We start from the raw sequence: 24,106 nt of genomic DNA, 5'->3' as shown, positions 1-24,106 counted from the left end.
GGCAAAAACAAATCAGAACACCAAACACAAGTTGGGCGGAAGCAATCTCGTAGATGAGCCTCACTTTGTCAAGGACCTCACAGTACTCATCTCAAATGATCTAAGCCCCAGAGCTCACTGTAACAGCATTGCCAAAAAGGCATTAAGAGTTGTTAACCTAATCTTGCGAAGCTTCTTCCTCGGTAACATTGTACTGCTAACTACGGCATATAAGATCTTTGCAAGATTCTTGAATACTGCTCATCTGCCAAGAATCCCCACTGTATATCAGCATTAACATGATTGAGCGGGTCCAGAGGTATTTCACGGGAAGAGTACTCCACGCCTCTACTCACAATAGAATCCCTTATGCCACCAGGCTTGAAATTCTGGGCTTGGGCATTCTGGAACTGCACCGCCTGCGGTCTGACCTAAGCGTAGTACACAAAATTGTCTGCTATAACGTCCTACCTGTCAATGACTTCTTCAGCTTCAACCACAATAATACACAGGCAAACAATAGATACAAACTCAAGGTAAACCGCTTCAAACTCGATTGCAGAAAATACGACTTCAGCAACAGAGTGGTCAACGCCTGGAATATTCTACCCAACTCCGTTGTTACAGCCTCAAACCCTCACAGCTTCAACCTCAAACTGCCTACTGTGGACCTCACCCCATTTCTCAGAGGTCCGTAAAGGGGGCATGCATAAGCGCACCAGCGTGCCTACCCTCCCTGTCTACTGTCCCCATTTATCTGTACTTACTTCCTTTGTTTATGTTCATACATATACCTGCTATCTTGTACATGTTTGACAAACAAACAAAATAAATAAAAAATAAAGTTTAAAATAACAGAAAATCAGTTTTCTGATTTTCAGCAGCACATTTTGGCAAAGTGTTAAGAGGGGTTCTAGAACGCTTTGGGAGACACAAGTTTTAGATTACTCACCCTGATTCAGCGACTAAACAATAGCATTATAACATCCCCACTTGGCAAGCTATGCCAAGAGGTAATAGACTTGCTTAGGGACATTTTTTACATTCTTAACCAAATGGGATTTTGAAATGTAGGTTGGATTTCTCAACCTACATTCCTTCATCCCTCCCTCCTTCCCTCCTTCCCTCCTTCCTTCCTTCCTTCCTTCCTTCCTTCCTTTACACATAAGTGATTCTGGAGGCTTGCACCTTTTATGAGTGTCACAACCAGTTCAATTCATATAACCTAAGAAGCTAAAACCAAACAAACCATATTCTGGTGCAGAGGACAATGTCATATACTGCAGCCGTATTTCAAACATGAAATAGTGCCATTCCAAAATATAATTGAAGTGAACTGGGCCAACAGCACATCATACCCGAGCAAAAGCAATTCCATAATTTCAATGCACCGCTCACATATAAAAAGAGCCCTGTTTAATAAGCTCAACAAACCCAATTTTGTTGTGAAAGAAACCACTCAGGACTAATCTCCACTATGTTTACCAGTAAAAATAAACATTTGCCAATTTAGCAAGCAAGATATAAACTAGCAAATACACTGTGGCCTATAAACATACCACAAGTAATGGCTTCTATTCAAGACTCTGGCACCAAAACTGAACAGTAATTTTCCACTTTCTACGTACATGTTAAAAGAAAAACGGGGCACTCCATGGCAAACAAGTTTCCCATCTGAACATCCTGCCATGTTCATACACAAGTTATTATTAACTTTGATATTTCTCTCCCACTTTCCTATTTTATCCTATGCTAACATCAAAAGTTAATAAATGCTTGACAGGCAACTAGCTGTTACTATAAAGAAGCAAAATAATTTAGAAAACAGTGCAATGTGCTTTCTTAGATTCTACAACTTACATTAAGAGTTGACTCTGCTGCAACTCACACATGTGATGTTGTCAGCAACACTGCCAATTGGTATCTACAAGTCTTTAAAAAACCCTTTAAAAACTGACATGTGTGTTTCTATGTGTTACGTTTTTTCTGATAAAGAAATAAAGGGAGACTAGTATAGATCTATTTCAAGCTGTTTAGCTCTCATCAGCTAGCCATACCCTTGCTGGGATTTGAACTTGGCCTGCTTACATATTAGGCAGCTAACAGTAAATGCCTAATATGTAAGCAGACCAAGTTCGAATCTCAACAAGGGTATGGCTAGCTGATGAGAGCTAAACAGCTTGAAATAGATCTATACTAGTCTCCCTTTATTTCTTTATCAGCAAAAGTATAACACAAAATGGTTTGTCGTATAAGCGACTACCTGCAAGGCTCCTGGAGTGAGGCTGAAAGGCGAAAGGAAAGCAGTATGCTCCCTCCCATATTTGGGCAGACCAGGTGCTTTGATAGAAGAAAAAACCCTACATACATATACATACATACATACATACATACATACATACATACATACATACATACACACACACACACACACACACACACACACACACACACACACACACACACACTGGGGCAAAAAGTCAGCCACCAATTGTGCAGGTTCTCCCACTTAAAAAGGTGAGAGAGGCCTGTAATTGACATCATAGGTAGACCTCAACTATGAGAGACAAAATGAGAAAACAAATCCAGACAATCACATTGTCTGATTTGGAAAGAATTTTTTTGCAAATTATGGTGGAAAATAAGTATTTGGTCAATATCAAAAGTTCATCTCAATACTGTGTTATATATCCTTTGTTGGCAATGACAGAGGTCAAACGTTGTCTGTAAGTCTTCACAAGGTTGGCACACACTGTTGCTGGTATATTGGCCCATTCCTCCATGCAGATCTCCTCTAGAGCAGTGATATTTTGGGGCTGTCGCTGGGCAACACAGACTTTCAACTCCCTCCAAAGGTTTTCTATGGGGTTGAGATCTGGAGACTGGCTAGGCCACTCCAGCACCTTGAAATGCTTCTTATGAAGCCACTCCTTCGTTGCCCAGGCGGTATGTTTGGGATCATTGTCATGCTGAAAGACCCAGCCACGTTTCATCTTCAATGCCCTTGCTGATGGAAGGAGGTTTGCACTCAAAATCTCACGATACATGGCCCCATTCATTCTTTCCTGTACATGGATCAGTCGTCCTGGTCCCTTTGCAGAGAAACAGCCCCAAAGCATGATGTTGCCACCCCCGTGCTTCACAGTAGGTATGGTGTTCTTTGGATGCAACTCAGCATTCTCTCTCCTCCAAACACGACGAGTTGTGTTTCTACCAAACAGTTCTACTTTAGTTTCATCTGACCATATGACATTCTCCCAAGCCTCTTCTGGGTCATCCAAATGCTCTCTAGCAAACTTCAGATGGGCCCGGACATCTACTGGCTTAAGCAGGGGGACACGTCTGGCACTGCAGGATCTGAGTCCCTGGCGGTGTAGCGTGTTACTGATAGCCATAGGCTTTGTTACGTTGGTCCCAGCTCTCTGCAGGTCATTCACTGTGGTTCTGGTATTTTTGCTCACCGTTCTTGTGATAATTTTGACCCCACGAGGTGAGATCTTGCATGGAGCCCCAGATTGAGGGAGATTATCAGTGGTCTTGTATGTCTTCTATTTTCTAATTATTGCTCCCCCAGTTAATTTCTTCACACCAAGCTGCTAGCCTATTGCAGATTCAGTCTTCCCAGCCTGGTGCAGGTCTACAATTTTGTTTCTGGTGTCTTTCAACAGCTCTTTGGTCTTCACCATAGTGGAGTTTAGAGTGTGACTGTTTGAGGTTGTGGACAGGGGTCTTTTATACTGCTAACAAGTTCAAACAGGTGCCATTAATACAGGTAAGTGGAGGACAGAGGAGCCTCTTAAAGAAGAGGCTCCTCTTACAGGTCTGTGAGAGCCAGAAATCTTGCTTGTTTGTAGGTGACCAAATACTTATTTTCCACCATAATTTGCAAAAAAAATTCTTTCCAAATCAGACAATGTGATTGTCTGGATTTGTTTTCTCATTTTGTCTCTCATAGTTGAGGTCTACCTATGATGTCAATTACAGGCCTCTCTCATCATTTTAAGTGGGAGAACTTGCACAATTGGTGGCTGACTAAATACTTTTTTGCCTCACTGTATACACACACACACACATACACACATGCACAAACACACACACAATGGTTCATCACTGACCAGAGAGTAAGATATGGATGGATAGTTAGGGATAAATATATAAGATATTTATTGATTTATTTGTACCCTGTCTTTATTATTTTTACAAACTCAAGGCGGCAAACTTATCCAACACATCTTCCTCCTCTCCTTTTCCTCACAACAAACCCATGAAGCGGGTTGGGCTGAGAGAGTGTGACTGGAGACCTGAAGTGACATTGGTTTGGGATATGAATATATGTGCACTTTTGTAAATAGATTTTTGGCTAAGAAGCAAAATGAACTGCAGTAGACTCTGATGCAATAAAGAAGCTGGATCTTAAAATTAAGGGAATTCCTGGATCAATTCATACCTCTTAAAGTCCCCAATCTTGGGGGGGAAAGTCTTAGATGATATATGCTTTAAAATACAGAACCATACCCCAGATTTCCAAATTTGTTATCTTATCTGGTTTATGGCACAGAGAGTATTTATCCTCAGAATACTTCTCTTTGTTTTAGCAAGCAACTGGGCAGGGACACAGACTATCTCTCAAATATCTGTGCTTATAGCCCTATTCATCAACTTTCCTCACAAAAATCTGGAATGTAAGACAACGTGATGAAATACAAACAAAACACAAGTGATAATGTGACATACTGTTTGTCTATCGTAATATTACATGAGTGCTTGGCTACAAATACACACAACACAAAGCTTTGCAGTCTACATTTAATCATTTCTAAGAAGCAGAGTTAAATTTCTCCATCTATTTGACAATATAGTTCTACCTCAGGATTCTATGAATATACTTAACTGCTAGTCTGTAAATGCTTTCTTTTTTTCCCTTTCACACATTTAAGTTTTCTTCTTTGTGGCAATCCCTGAGATATTGGAAGACTGCTATCATGTCTCCCCTAGTCCTTCTTTTCATTTAACTAGGCATACCCAGTTCCTGCAACCGTTCTTCATATGTTTTAGCCTCCAGTCCCCTAATCCTCTTTGTTGCTCTTCTCTACACTCTTTCTAGAGTCTCCACATCTTTTCTACATTGTGGCAAACAAAACTGAATGCAATATTCCAAGTGTGGCCTTACCAAGGAATTATAAAGTGGTATTAACACTTCACATGATCTTGATTCTACCCCTCTGTTTATGCAGCTTTTTGGCTGCATGTTTATGTTGGACTTTTGGGCAGCTGCTGCACACTGCTGGCTCATATTTAAATGGTTGTCCACTAGGACTCCAAGATTCCTCTCACAATTACTACTATTGAGCAAGGTACCACCTATACTGTATCTGTGCATTTCATTTTTCTTGCCTAAATGTAGAACCTTACTAATTGATTTAATTTTTCCAGGAATGCATTTTCACTCACAACAAAGAATTTTACAAAGGTGCTTCCATCAGATTTTTAAAAAATTTAAATTGGATTTTTTTTATTATCATATTTATTGTAATAAAATGCTTTTGGAGTAAAAATCTAAAGATACTTTTCTATTTAAAATACATTAATAATTTAGTTTATTCAGCACAAAATGGAGCTTAGCTATGTAGCATGTGGCTGTACATTCTGCAATATTTACATTTTTGGTAAACCCTTTCAATGAATCCAAGCTCTGAAAGCTGAGATAATATACACTGCATTATGCATTCACACCCTTTCACAGTAACCATGAGATAAATCATAAAACAAAGTTCAGGAATATCCCTTTATTCCATTGTTTTCCAAATCTATCTACATTACAAACTATATGATTGTTTGAAGATAAATGCATCTGTACCACCAGACCCTAAGCTTAAGGAGGAATGGCAAGCGATAAAAATGAAAGTGAAACCTTCTAAGCAGCTTATAAATATAATATTAAAGAGCACCTTTCATTTCGGATCCATCATGGCAGTGCCTGCTAGAAGAATCCACTCACCTGCTGCCTGCCACATCCCTCAACTTGTTGTGTCACTGCCACGTCACCAGCCATCCCATTAAAGTGAATGGGACTGTCGGTGACTCAAAATGGGGTCAGAGGAGGAACTGCTGTGGAACAGAGAGGGCAGTTGCTCTTTTAAAATTATGATGTCGAGTTGGCAGTTCAAACCCCTAGCGCCACGTAACAGAGTGAGCTCCGGTTACTTGTCCCAGGTTCTGCCAACCTAGCAGTTCAAAAGCATGTAAAAATGTGGGTAGAAAAAATACCACCTTTGGTGGGAAGATAACAGCATTCCGTGCGCTTTCGCTGTTTAGTGATGCCGGCCACATGACCACCAAGAGGTGGTCTTCGGACAGTGCTGGCTCTTCGGCTTTGATACGGAGATGAGCACCGCCCCCTAGATTCAGGAACAACTATCACATATGTGCGAGAGTAACCTTTACCTTTTTATACAATAGAACTAAATCCTAATTGATGTGTTAGTAATCATTTATAACCTTATAAAGGTTATATAACCTTTATAAAGCCATTCTATTTTGGGACTAACATTACATCTTGTGTTAACAAATTCCACTTGTTAAATATCGAAATGTGCTATTAGTATTTATCCCATCTTAATTTTCAATTGTTCAGCTTTACTGAAACTGAATATTATACCATTTATAGTGGCCAAAACTATTCATAATACTCCCAACAATATGCCCATGCTGCTATTCTCACTTGGCTACTTACTGTGTGAGCAGAATAAACTCAATAAACTCAATAAACTCAAAACGGAGACACAGACATAATGTTGCCAAATTTTGCTGCAAGCCCCATCTGAAAATTACTGTTACAGGAATATACTCCCAAGTTTAAGTGAAGTGGTGATTATTAAAGGGTTAGGAATAGGCGAGGCTAGTTTTAGATGAGTATAATTTAATAATAATGATCATTTAATATGACAAAATCAGGAGCTGAAGCTGAACATTATCACTTGCTGATGGATGCAAATGTCTATGAAGAGATTAGCTACCAACTTCAAAACTTGGTAGTGTAAAATATAGATATTCAGTATTTATTGTAGTCCATTTTTGCTGCATGACATAAAATATAAGGACTGAGCAAAGTATTGGAAAGTGTTTACTCATTAGAGCAGGCATGTTCTTTGGTAGGGTCTATAAGGCTATCCTAGTTGTTTGCCTGTGCATAGACAGAGAACTGTTCCACTGGGATAGCCAATAAAGTGTCTGTGCATACATAACAAGTGCTTAGATAGCCTTTCAAATGCTATGTACAGCCCTAGATAAATATTTAAATCCGAGTGTTTGCACAATGTTAGTGAACTTTATTTTCTTACTTAATTCAGTGTTCATTGAGATGGCCATGGCATTCTGTTTGACACATGCAAAAGAAACAAAGCCGATTGCTTCAGCAACCCTTTCCACATCCAATTTCACATAATTTCAGATGCAAACATAGCACTGTAGATCAATGTACAACAAATTATATTTCTTTTGCTTTACGGCATCCCATTTGAAACCACAGGAAAATTAATGTCTTTCATTTACTTTAAATGATTTTCTTTAGATACCAAAAATTTAAATAGGTTGAGAGGAAATAGAAGACTGCAAAAGTTGTGGTTGAGTGCAATTAGGGATATCCTTAAAAAGAGGAGCGAGATTTAAAGAACAAAAGGCAATGTTTTGCCAACGATTCTTGCTTTTGCCATATGTATGGACATGTCTAAATCAAAAAATAGTTTGCAAAAACAGAAAACTATGGTACAGTGAACTATATTGATTTAAACTAGATTTATCCATATTTCTTTTCCTATCATATACCCTGCATTTCGTTGGCCATTTCTTACTCCTTTTCTGCACTTTGAATAACTTCGCTTAATTTGGAAGGAGTTAACATTGTGGGTGTTTATATTTGAGAAACATAAAATTATGTTCCAAATATTTGCTACACCTTCCTTTTTAAGGTTTATGTTTAAAAAAATATTCAGATTTACATATTTCTTTGTCATGAGTTTCTATAAGAATTAGTTGACATTTCAACAATTACATAAATTTCATGACAATTTGTGTTATCAATGCTTAGAAACTATATAAGGGCTTCATAAGCCATGAAAGCAATTTTTAAATGTGTTTATTACAGTGGAAATACTTCATCCTTATTTGTTTCTAAAAACAATAATCCACATCCTTTATAGTGCTTCAAAACTTTGCAACTATTATATAAAAGTCACACTGTCCTAATAAAGCTATTGCATTTGGATTTTGAAATGGTTTTCAAAAGAAAATTTACTTATTTATTTAATATTTTGCCTTTATTATTTTTCATATATAACTCAAGATGGTGAACATACCTAATACTCCTTCCTCCTCCTACTTTCCCCCCTATGAGATGGGTTGGAAAGTCACCCAGCTGACTTTCATGGCTAAGGCAGGACTTGAACTCATAATCACTTGCTTTCTATCCTGAAGTTTTAACCACTAGACTAGAATTTTTTTTAGACAGGGATTTGGGAATTTTTTTTTTGCACAGTAAATTTATTTCAAAATATATTTTGATTTTACTGCAACATGCTGTGTAACAAACCTTGTGCATTCTGTGACTCAGTGGAAATTACTGATGTACTTATAAATGTTAGATTCTATACAGAAACAGTGTCTGTTTTTTTTACAAGGGGCAGACAATGAGTACAAATTTCCATCAGTGAATAACTAGTAAAATACATGTATCTACTGGCCTAAATTAAAATGCACATCAAAATCATTATTCAACTGTTCCATGAGGCAGGCCTATATCTGTCAATTTTACTATTAAAAACCCTATGGTGGCTATTCTATGGGGGGAAAATTACCTAGTTTGTTTGAATAAATAGTTAATGTAAATTATTTTAGATCACATCTTAGTTTGGTGCAGTTACTAATAAAGATTATGAGATTTCTCTGTTTGGTCTTTGAATCTGATCTCAATATAAACACTCTAAGCCTATAGTTTTAGAAAGTAAAATATCACAGGTGAACAAGTCTGCTTATGCATTGAAGTATGCATTATATAGCAATAGCCAAATTACCTCAGCTTTCCCAGAATTTAAGCAGCCCTGAATCCTCCTTGGGTTTTTCTCTGTAGTTGCAAGAAAGTGTTTGAACAAGACACAAAAAAGCTAAATTGATCAAAGATCTGTCTGTCATTAAGTGAAAGTAATCAAAGCTTAATAATTATTTTTTCTACTTCAAAGAAAATGTATACAAGAGTAGAATTGCAAAATTAACAGCAAGATAGAACCTGTATTTTAGCAGCATCAAGGCCACTGCTTGGTGACTTAGTATATTACTGTAAGGCCAGCCACCTTGGATTCCAGTTTTAAGGAAGGAATGTAATGTTGATGAAATTAACTTTGGCTTTACCATTGTATAACAACAGATAAATATGCTACAATATTCTTTCTTTCCAGCCCAGTAACAAATGTTTCAATTAATATCCCTTCCAGGAAAAGCCGTTTAAGTGGATTTAAGATCTAAGGCCACAAGAATGAAGTCTGTGGGTGAAATTTTCAAATCTGCTTCAGCTGGTACTTAGGACTTGCTTTTGACACTAAAATAGCTTCCCAGTAGAGGGAAGACCCTTTACTGAGAAAAAGTCAGGAAGAATACAATCTTGTTTTTATTCCTTGAACTCTCAGTGGCTTTTGATATTATCAACCACATTGTTTCTTAAGATGCTGTCTGAGATGGCTACAAGCATTAAAGTTTTGTGGGCATTCCATTCATATTTTATGCATTATACCACATGATGTATGCTTTTGGTCCATGGTATGAATTTTATCTCCTATATTTAGCATCTACATAAAATAATAGAAATAGAATCAGTTTGGTCTAGTGTAGTGGCTAAGGCATCAGACTAGAAATTGGGAGACTGTGAGTTCTAGTCCTGCCTGAGGCATGAAAGCTGGCTGGGTGACTTTGGAACAGTTACTCTCCAGCCAGGTTTGCTGTTGTGGGTGAAATAGGAAGAGGAAGGATTATTAGGTATGTTTGCCATTTTGAGGTTTTTATAAAAATAATAAAAGTGCTTCAACAGAGTCTGGCCTGGGAATGGATAAAATTGGCTTCCCCAATGAATTGAAGCCAATTGCAAACAAGATGGAAGCACCTTTAGCAAACAGTTGATTAATCTTCATGCATGGAGTTTAACCTCTTCTGGAGCAAACTGTACTTCTATTAAGGGATTATGTTTAAAACCTGGGAACACTAGTATCCTTTAAACTCTATTTGGCTAAAAGAGCTAAAATTCAGTGAAGCCCCAGTGATCCCTTGCTTGTATTTCTATAGCATGATATATATTAGTGCATATTATCTTGTTATTGAAGTTACTTTATAAAGTTCATGTTAATACAGACATTATGGCAGATAAGGTCAAAGAATGCCAGTGAAAAAATCTCTTTCAGGCCTCAATTTATTTCAAGTCCTAACAGAAAGAGTAGATAACCTATGGAGCTTTTCAAGAATTGGGCCCAAATATTCTAACCAATTTAAGTGCCAAAATAGTCATCAAAGGCCTTGCATACTGAATTATGGCAGCTGGCACACATTTTAGTAGAAGCATACAAACACACACTCCAGTTTTGGAAGCCCTACAAAGATTGGCCTGACAATAAATTTGTTATTTTTCTATTGCCAGGCAAATATCATTTCATTCTCTCATGAAATCCCCCTCCACTTTATATTCATTTTGTGTAGTTATATTTTTATTTACAAAAAGCCTTTCATATTATCGTACAACATTCTGTTAACCAAAGTATGTTAAATGTTATATATTTTAAGTTATATGTTTATTGTTAACATTATTTCTTAATGTTATTTATTAGCTTTTAATTGCTTTTTATGTTACATTGCCTTAGGAATCATTCCTAGGATAAATTCTGTAAGAATTTTTAGTTTGGAATCAAATTCAAATATATTAATTCAAAAGACTTTGTATCCTTGAAAACTAAAAATGTGTTCTTTTTATAGATAATTAACAATGTAAATTGTTTTTTGACGGAAACACAATATTGTGCATTAGATTGCTTTTTCCATCTTTTTTATCAATATTTTATAGAAAAAACAAATGCTAGAAAATAAGATTATCCATCATTTCCTAGACAATTTCTTCTAAATCACAGTCATTTAAACACATCTCTTTGAAGGTCAACTTCAAAGCACTTTACATTATTTTACTGCAGCAGAAGAAAAAAAAGACAGCAGATGTGAGAATTAGTTCAGTTACACACTACTAAGAACAAATACAGATTTGTATCTCTCTCAGATCAGCTTTAATATGTTGCTAGCATCTACCAGTATGTGATTGGCATGATGTTTAATGTATTAAACATCAATTAAATAATATTCAAACTAATATTAAGTAAGAGTAAAAAGTAGCTAAAAGTCAAAGCTAGCCACAAAATCTTGCATGTTGAAAAGAACCATTTCTTCTGTGCCATTATATTGTTTATACAAGAAAGGAATCATAAAACCAACAATAACAAAGTTGTAAGAAATTCACATTAAACAAAAATGCTAAAATCTAGATCTAGCATCAATCACTGGCTTCTATGTCAGGCTTTTTCTTTGTAGTAGCTATTTAAAAATAGGCCTGTTGAAGAGAAGGGTGAATTTATCACTTTTCTACTTCCAGGTAATTCTCTCAATTGTTCTGTAAAAGCAAACTGATATATGAAAGGATTTTTTTAATTTAAAAAAAGTATGGTAAATACTATCTTACATGCATTAAACCATTTAAAGCCACATGCAAATCTAGAGGATAAAAGTTAACTTGGATCTACAAAAGCCACAAATGTTTTTGTTTTTTTTTCTTCTGAAAAGTGAAAAGCTATTAGTGGCTACTCAAATAACCAAAATTCCTATATTGAGACTCAATACTTATCCAGTCATCTTGTTTTGTTCTGTTTTGTGGAGCATTTACATTTTCTACACTGTTTCTAAATTTGATAGGAAAAGCAGGAAATTAAATATAGCCAATCTATTTCGTTCTCAATTTGGAAATTATTACACTGGCAAATCCAAACAAACACCATAAAAATAAGAAAGATTGTAAAAAAAATGTGTAAATGTTAATGTTCAGATCTAGGTTATAGAAAAATTTACCATTTGTTTTGCTAAAGCATAAGCCACCTATTATAGCATCTATCAAAAAGTAAAATTCTGTGAGTAATATCAAAAGTAAGTTCTATTACACAATGGGACAATAAGACTATAGGTAGTCAACTTACAAGAGTTCATTTAATGACTTTTTGAAGTTACAACGGCACTGAAAAAGCGACTCATGACTATTTTTTACACTTATGACCATTGCAGCAACCCCCATGGTCACGTGATTTACATTTGGATGCTTGGCAACTGACTCACATTTATGACTGTCTTGGAATCATGCAATCCCCTTCTGACAAGCAAAGTCAATGGGGACACCAGATTCACTTAACAACCAGGTTACTAATTTAACAACTGCAATGATTCACTTAATGTGAATCATTGTGGCAAGAAAGTCCTAAAATGGGGCAAAATTCACTTAACAAATTTCTCACTTAACAACATAAATTCTAGTCAAGGACTACTGTGATGGCATGAAAGTAGCACAACCACAGAACAGGTCTAACTCCCTTTTATTGCTCTAACTGGGCCCCAAATGTTCCCACATTCTCTACAAGTCCTGGAGCAAAGTTCTCACATGCACCTCTGGCTGCAAGTAGTCCAGTAAGCCAGGTCAATCAAACAACAACCAGGGCCAGCAGTCCAATAAGCCAGGTTAGCTGAAACATTAACCAGAGCAAGAAGCTCAGCGTCCAGGATTTGTCAAGTGCAGACAAGGCTCCACAGATTCAACATTTGTTCCCGACAAATGCCCCTCCCACTGGCACATCCTTATGGTTCCACCACAAAACCGCGGTCGACTAAAGTGCGCTCGACGAAACCGCGTACCTGACGTCATCACAGCACGACGAAAAAAGCATGCTGTGAGCACTAAAGCTAAAATTAACCCCTAAACCTAAACCTAACCCCCTGAAACCTAACCCTAAACCTAACCCTTAACCTAACGCTAACCCTAACCCTAACCCTAATGCTTAACCTAACCCTAACCCTAAACCTAACCCTAACCCTTAACCTAACTCTAACCCTAACTCTAAACCTAACCCTTACCTTAACGTGAATTGGCTTGCTTTCAAAGCGCTTTTTAAAGTGCCCTTTTTTTCTCTGCGGTTGCTGTTGTCGCGCTGCTGATGATGTCAGGTACGCGCTTTAATCGGGCGCGCTTTAGTGGACCGCAGTTTTGTCGTGCCACGCATCCTTATACCTCAGTCCCCAGGTGTGACTTGTAAAAGGGAGCGGAGCACTCTCCTTCCTCATAGCCAGTTCAATTTGCGTTGATCTTGCCATCTTCATCCTTTCCTTGCTCTCGGATCAAGAGGGGGTAGTCCTTGCTCTTGTCCTGAGCTCTCCCCATCTGCAGGCCTTACTAATTCAGAAAAGCCTTGCCGGGACTGACTCTTCCCTTCCCCAGTTTCCTCCAAGCCCAACGGAGCCAGCCTCTTCACCTCTGTCAGTTCTTGTTCCAGCTCATCTTCCCCCGCAGATTCAGACTCCAATGGGGGCATGACAACTACCTGTATTAGAGGTTATTTCCTTGTGATTCGTTTCATGGGTTGCTTTCACCAAAACTTTATGACAGATAAACATATATAAAACTAAGTTTTGGCTTTAAGGAGTTTTCATGGATATCATCTGATGATATACTACATAGCCGTATGGGAAACCTATGGCATGCATGCCACAGGTGGCATGCGGAGCCATTTGTCAGGGCACGTGAAGCGTTGCCCCTGTCAACTGTCAGTGTGCACATGCGGATGCTGTCTAACTGAGTTTGGCCTTCTTTTGAGGATGTTTTTTTGCCCTCCAGAGGCTTCCTTGAAGCCTTCACAGCGTGAAAAACTGTCCCTATGGGCAAACCAGAAATTCATGAATGGATTTCCGGTTTGGCCATAGGGCCGTTTTTTTGCCCTCCAGAGCCTTCAGGAGGCTACCCTGAAGACTCCGGAGGGCAAAAACTGGCCCTAAGGATAAACCGAAAGTAGGGCTGTTTTTTTCCTTCCAGAGCCTTCAGGGAAGCCTCTTAAAGGCTCTGGAGCGCAAAAAACAGCCCTACGGACAAGCCAGAAGTCACAATTCCCAAAATTCTGGGTTCCCCATTGGTCCATTTTTCGCCTTCCGGAGGCTTCGGGGGCCTTCAGGAGGCTTCCCTGAAGGCTCCAGAGGGCAAAAACCGGCCCTATGAGCAAATCAGAAGTGACTTCAGGTTTATTCGTAGGTCTGTTTTTGCCTTCGGAGCCTTTAGGGAAGCACCTGAAGGCTGTGGAAGTAAAAAATCGCCCCTACAGACAAGCCGGAAGTCACTATTCCCGAATTTCCAGGTTCCGTATAGGTCCATTTTTTGCCTTCCGGAGGCTTCAAGTAAGCTCCTGAGGCCTCTGGAGGGCATCCGGGGAGGCAGCGGAGGCTGTTTTAATCCTCCCTAGGCTTCTAGAAAGCTCCTGGAGTCTGGGGAGGGCAAAAACACCCACACTAAAAGCGGGGGGGGGGGTGCTGGGCATGCACGCATGTGAAGGAGAGTAGGTGGGTCACACACATAGCATTATGGGTGTGGCAAATCCACACATGACCCCCTGCGCTCCTCCCACTTTTGGCACAAAAGCTAAAAAAGGTTCGCCATCACTGCTATATGGCAATTTCTTAAGCGTTCTTGATGGAACTACATAAGCAGGACCTGGGAAATGTTACTTAAAGCACATTCCATTTTCAGGTGTTAATTTTAATGCCTGGGTCACCAAAATATGTTATTGAACATTCATTTTTTCTACTTCTGCCGATTAGGAGCAGGGAGGTGAAATTGCATGAACAGAATTGATTTAAACATAGATTGCAGCGTATATTTATTTCAGCTTACAAGTTCACCAGCTCATATATGAGTAATATTAGATCCCCAAACTGTGAAATTAAATAGGACTTCTGAACTCCCTGTGTGGTCTTTAAGAAAAGTTGGGATATTGACACCTAGCCACAAAATCTTTTATGTTAACACCTTTTGGGGGAAGTACCAATTTACTCTTTGAAATAGCACCAGCTCCTAAACATAATATAGAACAGAAATCAAGAGTGTCACTTTAAATCTTTTTCTTAATGAATCTTATGAATAGGAGTTCATGTTCCTTGGACTGGTTTTTGTTCAGTCCCAACTACTGCCAGAGAAAACTGAATTCATGGATGGTAACAGAAAGGAAACAATGGAAGTTTGTTACAGCCTTGGGTTATCAATTTTATAATCCGACTTCATGGAAAATTGCCACAGCAATGCAAAGTGGTAGAAGATGCCCCAGTTTTGGCCACTGAGTCAGATGCAAATGAGTCATATTTATTTTATGTCAGACAAAATATGCCGTCTGAAAAAAACAATGACATTTGCTTCATCCTCTCGCATGTGACATAAGAACTACAATATCCTTTCCCATAATTATGATTTCATTTTGTCATACATGCAGAAGAAGAGAATAACTTGTGCCTGAGACTGTTCCATTTTTTGCCTTTTTATTTGTGGCTGCCAAGTGTTATTGATTATGGGGAATTTGCTGCGGTATCTACATTAGAACAGTGTCACGGGGTTGGCGTTGGAATAAGAAAAGGCAACCTGATTTTTGACACTGCAAGAAATTGATAGCATAGAAACTGGTTTAATCTCATGCTCAAATCTGGAATTATGGGAAATAGATCTGGCTCTGTTCTTTGGTTTTCCTAAATTTTGCTTCACGTCAATAAATTATACTGAGCAGGGATTTAATATCAAGTAAGTTATACAACCTAAAATGGGCTTTTATTTTACTCCACATCTTCTATGGTGAATGGAAAATAATTAATTTAGAAATACCCAATATCGTTTTAAGGATAAATGCAGCAAAAAATCAGAACAGTCTTGCTTGGAACTTCCAATTTATGTTTTCCAAAACATAAATCCTATGTTTATTAGGATTGTTTTAGGTAGCATTTCTAAAACAAAGAATGTTTCTATTTATTGTGGATATACTGTATAGCTAATGACAGTTCTTAATTCATTTAGACTGTCTTTACACTGTTTTTTCTATCACCATTGTTTTTCTATTACCGCATTTTATAACATTAATTATACACACTAAGTTGTAGCTTGGAAATATAAAGTAGAATAAATATTTTATACACTAACTTATAAACAAAGCCGAAACCATTGTAAAGTACTTCATCAAACAAGAAAAAGGACTTGAATATCAATGACCAAAAAAGGGTACTAAGGGTTGCTTTGGATGAAATGTATAAATTTAATTTATCAAATATACATTTGATAAATAAAATATAAAAATATCCAAAGACTCACAATGCATCCGAGGATGATAGTGCATATTTACTCTTGCTGTTTTAAAATTAAAAACTGCAATCTAATAATTTTAAAGAAGATTAAAAAGGTTAATGTATAATAATCATCATCTGGCACAAACTAGCTGTGGTGGTCTTAGTGATTATCAGCACACTGGGTGCCATGCCAAAAAGAATCTGAACAGCACTTAGAGAACCTACACATTAACAAAATTTCCATCTGTTATTTATAAAAGGCTACACTGCTTGGATCCACACATATATTCCACACTGATACATAACAACATCCTGGGTACTTGGGAAGAGCTTGATGTGTATGAAGGTCACTACCAAGTAAAAACTGGCAGCTGTGCTTTCACATTGTTATGCTGCTGCTGCTGATTATCACCATCATCATCCAAAACAATGGGAGCGCCACTTGAATACCATTGGCATTGATAAGTTCACCACCAGTCAATTGCAAAAGTGGCTTTACTCGGAACAGCTTCCATCCTGCAAGTGATATCTGTAACTCCCATTAAACATCCAGATCTGCCTATCCCAGATCCTTGGAAAGGATTTGATAGGTAGACAAAAAATCCAAATCCAGTCTGAACATCTAGCTGACTGTGTAATGAACCATAATAATAATAACAACTGCAAGAATTTTTCTTTGCCTACAAGCAAGAACTGGTAGAACTGTAAAACAGACAAAGGAATAGAAAAGTAAGAAACTAAGATGCTCTTGGATTTTAGAAATCAAACAGATAAACACACAACTACCCAGTCTTAACAACTGTCAATAACAAAGAAAAAAAAGTCTGGATAATGGATACTTAGAGACAGCAGAATAGTAGGTGGGGAGAACTCGGGAAAGTCACAAAATATAAAGATCCGTAAAACAATAATAGAACAACTATGGCCTAAGAAAGCAAATAGTGCTTCTTGGGTGCAATTCCAAAATATCTGGAACACCACTTGAACATCATTAGCATTGACAAAATATGTTGCAAAAGACAGCCTTACTTGAAACAGTTTACATCCTCCAACAATGTCTTTAATATTATTACACTATCCCTATATATATCCATATATTAAATTATATGGTCAGACAAAAATGTTAAATCCAATCTTAAAACCCGGCTGATTGTGCAACCAGCAACTTTCAGGAATCATATAAATGTTATATTTTTTTCAGGATCCAATCTGAATCAGCCAAACATTTATTCCTCCAAGTTTTTGGAATATTCTGGAGAGAGAGAGGGAGGGAGGTGTGTGGGTGGGGGTGGGCGGGGGGGGGGAGAGGTTTCTTGATGATGGACTCCAGCACAAGCCTGAAAGCCTGGAAGAATAAACCTTTGGTCCTGGTGACTGCCTCAGATTGGATCCTCCAACATTATTCTGGGACATGTATAATTTACCTTAATTGGCATTTTTGTTAAATACATTTCACATTTTTCAAATTTTGATCTCTATCTTTTTGCAACATGTACAATTTTATGCTATGACATTTTTCTTAATTTTGTAGCCTGGAGTCTAGACACAAACAGTTAGAAATTCTTTTTAACTCTGACCTGTGGTTTTACTGTGTTCAGTATAAAAAATGCATATGTCAGCATTCTTTTAGCTGGCTCCATTTGATTTGATTTAACCCAACCACAGAATGACTGTGATAGCTTTCTAAGATGCCACAACAGGCAAGCTGGGGATGTGATGGGGGGACTAAACAGAAGCAATGCACACCAGATGTTAGCATAGAACATCTAAAATTATTTAGCCAGATTAAGCATCCAAGAAAGAATTTCTTTCCATGCTATAATTATTTGCATCTAATTCAAGAAGCCAGGATGCTTACATTCACTTAGAAACAGCCACACATCTTTCTCATCCCAACAATGTGGGTGCGCTAAACAAGAATTCCAAAGTTTCAACAGGCAACTTTTATGCACAACTGGAAGTACATGTACACTGTATATGACACACCTAACTTAAAAAAAAATCAAACCCAAAAAAATTCAACTGCAACTTTTAGTTTCTATGTAAAGACATACTTAGAATAGTAACATAAAATATATCAATTGAAAATCAATTCTAGAGAACAATGACAACTGTTAATTCTTATAATAGGCACACAAGGATAAAGGATACAATTTCATAATAAATCAACATTTTTAAATGTCCAAAATTACTTTGCATTTTAAAATATGAAAAACAATTAGAGAGTGAGTGAATCATGTCTGTCTGTCTGTCTGTCTGTCTGTCTCTTCCTCCCTCCCACTCCCTCTATGGCATTAAAAACAACAGCACTATTTAAGTCACTAAAGCAATGAAAAGAAAGGCATTATTTTTCCTGTGTAAATCTGAACCTGCAAAGGCAATTCCTGAATGTAAAGTTCATCAAACATCTCCTAAAATTATTCAATTTATATTCAAAGAAGCTAAACTCTATTAACAAATTAGACTTGCAAGATAGCAATTCACAAGCCTTTAAACAAACTGCTCAATGCACATTAGATCTCACGCTTCTCCTCCTTCTCAAATATCTGTATGCTGGGCTGCCTTGGAAGAAAGAGACAAAACTGTTTAATTTGTATAGCTCTGCCAATATTGTTTGCAGCCAACTAATGCTTCATCCTTACAGGAAGTAAGCGAAGCAATTATGTAATATGCAACTAAGTAATATGAGCTATCATGCAAAAATGGAGGGAAAAAGTAGTGGTTGTGAGCTTCACATATGGATCTAATTTCTTTTGTTATAAAATTCAGTTTTCTACTCTGTCTATATAAAATGTACTAGAAATAACACTATTTGGGGCCTCAAAACATGCCTAAAGGGAATTGTCTCAACTTATCCCATTTCTTATTTCTTGCTCAAGTCATATTCCAAGAATATCGTACTACAAAAAAATAACTGGAATAAAGAAAGACAGACTCCATCATGGCCACATAAGTACAGGAATGGTTCAGTCTAATGGCACATGCTTATGAAGATGCTCACTTATAGGAATACAGATAGAAAAGATGTCTTGTAATATTTATTTTTCACATATTTTGCTTTATGGTGTATTTTAAAATTTCATGGATGTGAAATTTTATTTTAAGTTACTGCAATCACACAAATGATGTAAATTGTTCCAATATGAATCTTCAAGGTGAAGACAAAAATAAAGACTGACTTCCTGTAAAATGCCTGGAATTCTGCTATAAGGATATAATGGAGCAAAATGGCCACCAACCCACAAGGCGCAGATTGGCAGGAATTCTTGCTAATGAATAATAATGGTCCAAAACGGAATTGTTGCAATTTAAGCTATGCCACAGCCAAACCAGAAGAATATGAAAATGGTTCTCCTAAGTCAACAACAGTGTATGAATTCTGGTATAAGGCAGCAACCTAGCAGCAGTGCCAAAGCCCCAGGTGGAAGGGCTCAAGTACAGTGAGAGAAGTAGAAAATGCCATTAGTTGATGAAAAAGCAATACCATCCCTCCAATTCTGCTCTATTTGCAAAAAGAAAAAAAAATCAAATAAAAGTCAATAAGTGTATTGTAGTATTGATCCTTGAAACCTCAAAATCTAGCACATTATTTTCCACCTTAAGTGCCATTTAAGGTGAATGAGCATAAATATAGCATTATGCTCCCTTGCCTTGCCCAGTTCCCACTTCTTTCTACAGATCTTTTTCTGTCGGACTGCACGCAAAATTTGCAATGTTTTATAGCTTTTACGTATAATTGGATAAAACCAGTAGGAATGAATTCATCAAAATTACTACTGAAATGTAGAGCTCTCCCAAAAACCAGTATTCTCACAACAAAGTCCATGAATACAAATCTCATTTTAAAGATGATACGTGTAATAAATGTAACAGTTCTTCCAACACAGCTATACAAGTTTTTCACTGGAATCTGGCTTGAACTCATACCTAAAAAAAAGATGAAGCCAATAGTATGCATTTCTGTCATTACAAAGTAGTATGGCATAACTTCATAAACTTAAACAAACAGTAACTGGAACTATGCAGTCCTGGCTTCAGCAGCTGGCACAAAAGTACAAATATCAGCTGCATTACTACCTACCTTGGCCTTTTAAATTTTAAATGTTAATTTTTTAAATTAAAAAGTATCTCCTATATTACAGAACAAAGAACAGGGCAAAGCAGCAATATCATCTGCCATTTTAACTTCCAATAAAACCCCACCTTCCTGATCCTGAGAAATTCTGGGGAAATTAAGAAGGGGGCAACAAACACACTAAGCACTTTTCTTGGAGTTACATCCTATAACACATGCCACTACCAATCCAACTGCCATACAAAGTTCATGGGAAGGTCATCAAAGAAGACTTGGCAAGGTTCAAATCTGGTGCTATTTGTAGACCCACTGTTAACATGATCTTGAGTGCTCAAAAGTTCACTGTGTCTCCCACTACATTTTAATCTGCTTGTCCCTCTATTATCATAGCCAATCTATTAATCCTGTGAAGGATTTATGAGGTCCTGCAATAACAACATGGAATCACAGCAAAAAACAGCTTGGCTATTTTTTTTTTAAAGAAACCCTGCTATCTATATGGCTGAATACCAAGGACTGGGCCTGCATTGCAATACTGGAAAAACGAAAAAGAAAACTGCCATATAGCCAGAGGAAGGTTGCTCCTGGTTTGACCCGGATCAGGCAAACCAGTAGCGGTGGTGGGAGACTCTGCCCACCTGCCCACTTCTGGGCATGTGCAGAAGCATTGCACACGAGCACGCACAAGCAAATCAGTAGTTTAAAAAAAAAATGGAACCCCAGCACTGCATATAGCCTATTGAGCTTTGTCCTGCCCTCGAAGTGGAAAAAAGACGAGTCTTCCTCTAATACGTATAGGAGTAAATATTTTTTAAAATGGCACAGGGAGAAGTAAGAAATAGGGCACTGGTCCACATTCAACTTTTATACTGCAGTACTATTTTCCCCCTCCTATGGCACTGATATTTATAAAATTCACTTAAGTGGAGGTGGGGATAAGACATGAGAATACTTTCCAACAAGAAACAATCTATTACTTGTGGGAGTACTGCAGTATCTTTACAATAAAAGTGCTCTTTCAGATATCTAAATCCCTAATTCAAGCAAACAATTGCATAGACAGCAGGCAAGAAAGAAGATGGATTGCTTGGAAGTCTTTGAAAAGTTTACTTGCAATTTATTATTATTTATTTAATTTATATGCTGCTTATCTCCCAGTTAAAGGCAACTTTAAAATCTAAGTTCATAAAGGACTACTATCCAGAAGGGTAAGTTTCACTTATATGGTCCTCATGTGTTTTCTATGTATATTAGTATATTTTCCACAAGGAAAATCCCATACACTAAAGTTATCTGAAGCGTTCCAGAATTCTCCATTACTCTATTACTCCATTTTCTTCTATTAGAAAGATGATTCTTTCTTCTGGAAACTCTCATAATGTTCCAGGACCTATTCTGGAAGCATTTGTTTTAATAATAATCTCATAGATTATGTTCCTTTTCAAAAATATTTTTTTCAAATTGAGAAGAATAGATATTAAACGGTTCCACCACAAAACCGCGGACGACAAAATCGCGCTTGACGAAAGCGCGTACGTGACGTCATCACAGCGCGACGAAAACATCGCGCTGTGATCGATAAATGTAAAAATAAAGCGAAAACCTTACCCTAACCGCCCCAAACCTAACCCTAAACCTAACCCTAAACCTAACCCTTAACCTAACCCTAAATCTAACCCTAAACCTAACCCTTAACCTAACGCTAAACCTAACGCTAACCCTTAACCTAACGCTAAACGTAACCCTAACGCTCTAAACCTAACCCTAACCCTTAACCTAACCCTAACCCTAACCCTAACCCTAACCCTTACCTTTATGTGAATCGGCTTGCTTTAATTTTATTTTTATTTCAATTTTTAATTTTTTTCGACACGCTGTGATGACGTCAAATGCGCGCTTTCGTCGAGCGCGCTTTTGTGGACCGCAGTTTTGACGGGTCACGTATTAAACAGCGTCAGAGGCTTATATTCAAATATATGTTTGGTTTTGCTTTAGGAGATACTTTTCCTTCAAAACATTTTGCAATTCTAATTTTTCATCATAATCCTCTCTTGTAATAAATGTGTACATTCAAAAATAATTCTTAAATTAAAAAACAAGGACAGTGTTTATATTCTGAAGCATATTCTTTAATAGCTTAGGAGGGAACTTTCCCAGCTCATACCCTCCAAATGCACTGGCCCATAACTAACAGTACGTAGGCATGGCAAATGGAACTGCAGCCCAACATGTTGGGAGAACATCTGTCTAAGGAAGAAAAAAGGTGCATATTACTCTCTCTCCTCCAATAAGAGAGTCAATTAGTCTTACTAAGACAATGAAATTTAAAATGTTTAAAAGTTATTACATTTTTCTCATGACCTTACTCATCTTGACTGTACATGTGTACACTGTCAACTGCAGTAGGATAAGTTGTAAGGCTCTACCATACATGACAGTAGCATGGAAGATTCTTCCCTATTCTAAGAATACATAGTAGTGCTGTGATGGCTCAGTGGTTAGAAAGCAGTACTGCAGGCTAACCCGTTGCTCACTCCAGGAGTTCGAATCTGAATGGCGCAAGGTTGACTCTGCTTTCCATCCTTCCAAGGTTGGTAAAATGGGGACCCAGATTGTTGGAGGCAATATGCTATCTCTTTAAACTGCCTAGAGAGGGCTGTAAAGCACTATGAAGTGGTATATAAGTCTAAGTGCTATTGCTATCTTTAAAGCAGAAGAAAATGTACACACACCCACAGATGCTTTACAAACTTATTTTGTTTTTAATTACACCTTCTAAATGTTTAAGCATAGTTGTATTTTTAATTTTAATCAAGAGGAAAAGTATTACAGAGCAGTAACACCCCCCCCCCAAACAATAGGCTCTTTAAAGGGGAAATACTATTAGCACGTGTTGCCATGGCATCAACTTTTATTAAAAAAGGAAGCTGGCAAACTTGTAAAGGACGGCCTAACCTTTTGTAACCTGGTACCTCAACTGATGTCCTGGGGCTCCAGCTTTCAGAATTTCCAGAACATCTGAAAAGTACCAGGCTGAGAAAGGTTTTAACAAGAACTCTCTGAAAGCATCTAAGGTAAGATAACCTCTTCTCCCACAGTCATCTCTAATATTTGCTACTTTAAAGCAGGCGATTGAAGACATACATTCTGAGGAGTATCCAATTTATTGAAAAGGCAGGCCTTGTTATTTCAGCTGACATGTTTCCAGTGCCAGCATTTCACTGCCAGCTTTCTCATTTGTTTTTCTTTTCCTATTCTTAGCAGATTTATACTTTGCTATCCTCAACAAATTCTTCACAGATCTCTATTAAACAAAGCACTCTCCAAACAATAGTGGAAAACTTTCAAACTGAAAAACCGGAAAAGAGAGATTGAGAGATCTGTGCAATGTCTGTTGGTACTTTGCACATACACCAACAGAAAAACAGCCCTACTGCCAACCAGAACTACTGATGTCTATCATCCTTTCCTTCCCTTCCCTTCCCTTCCCTTCCCACAGCCAACCAGAACTACTGATGTCTATCATCCTTTCCTTTCCTTTCCTTCCCTTCCCTCAGCCTTTTCAAACTAAACCTGAATTTATTAAAAAGCAGTAAAGTTCTGATTCCCTTATAATCAGGATAGGGGTGA

The 24,106-nt window shown here is 37.6% G+C and overlaps 1 protein-coding gene across 2 annotated transcripts in view; it reads right to left on the bottom strand.

Moving 5' to 3' along the window:
* The window catches only part of VGLL4 (vestigial like family member 4), a 93,319-nt gene that overhangs the window by 34,269 nt on the left and 34,944 nt on the right, over nt 1–24,106 (bottom strand). The gene's annotated exons all lie outside the window — the stretch shown is intronic.

The sequence above is a fragment of the Thamnophis sirtalis genome, unplaced genomic scaffold (assembly GCF_051295495.1).
Source record: "Thamnophis sirtalis isolate CommonGarterSnake01/CBP01778 unplaced genomic scaffold, rThaSir2_p1.2 scaffold_3, whole genome shotgun sequence".
In the NCBI taxonomy this organism is placed as follows: domain Eukaryota; kingdom Metazoa; phylum Chordata; class Lepidosauria; order Squamata; family Natricidae; genus Thamnophis; species Thamnophis sirtalis.
This window is presented reverse-complemented; position numbering and strand designations above follow the sequence as displayed.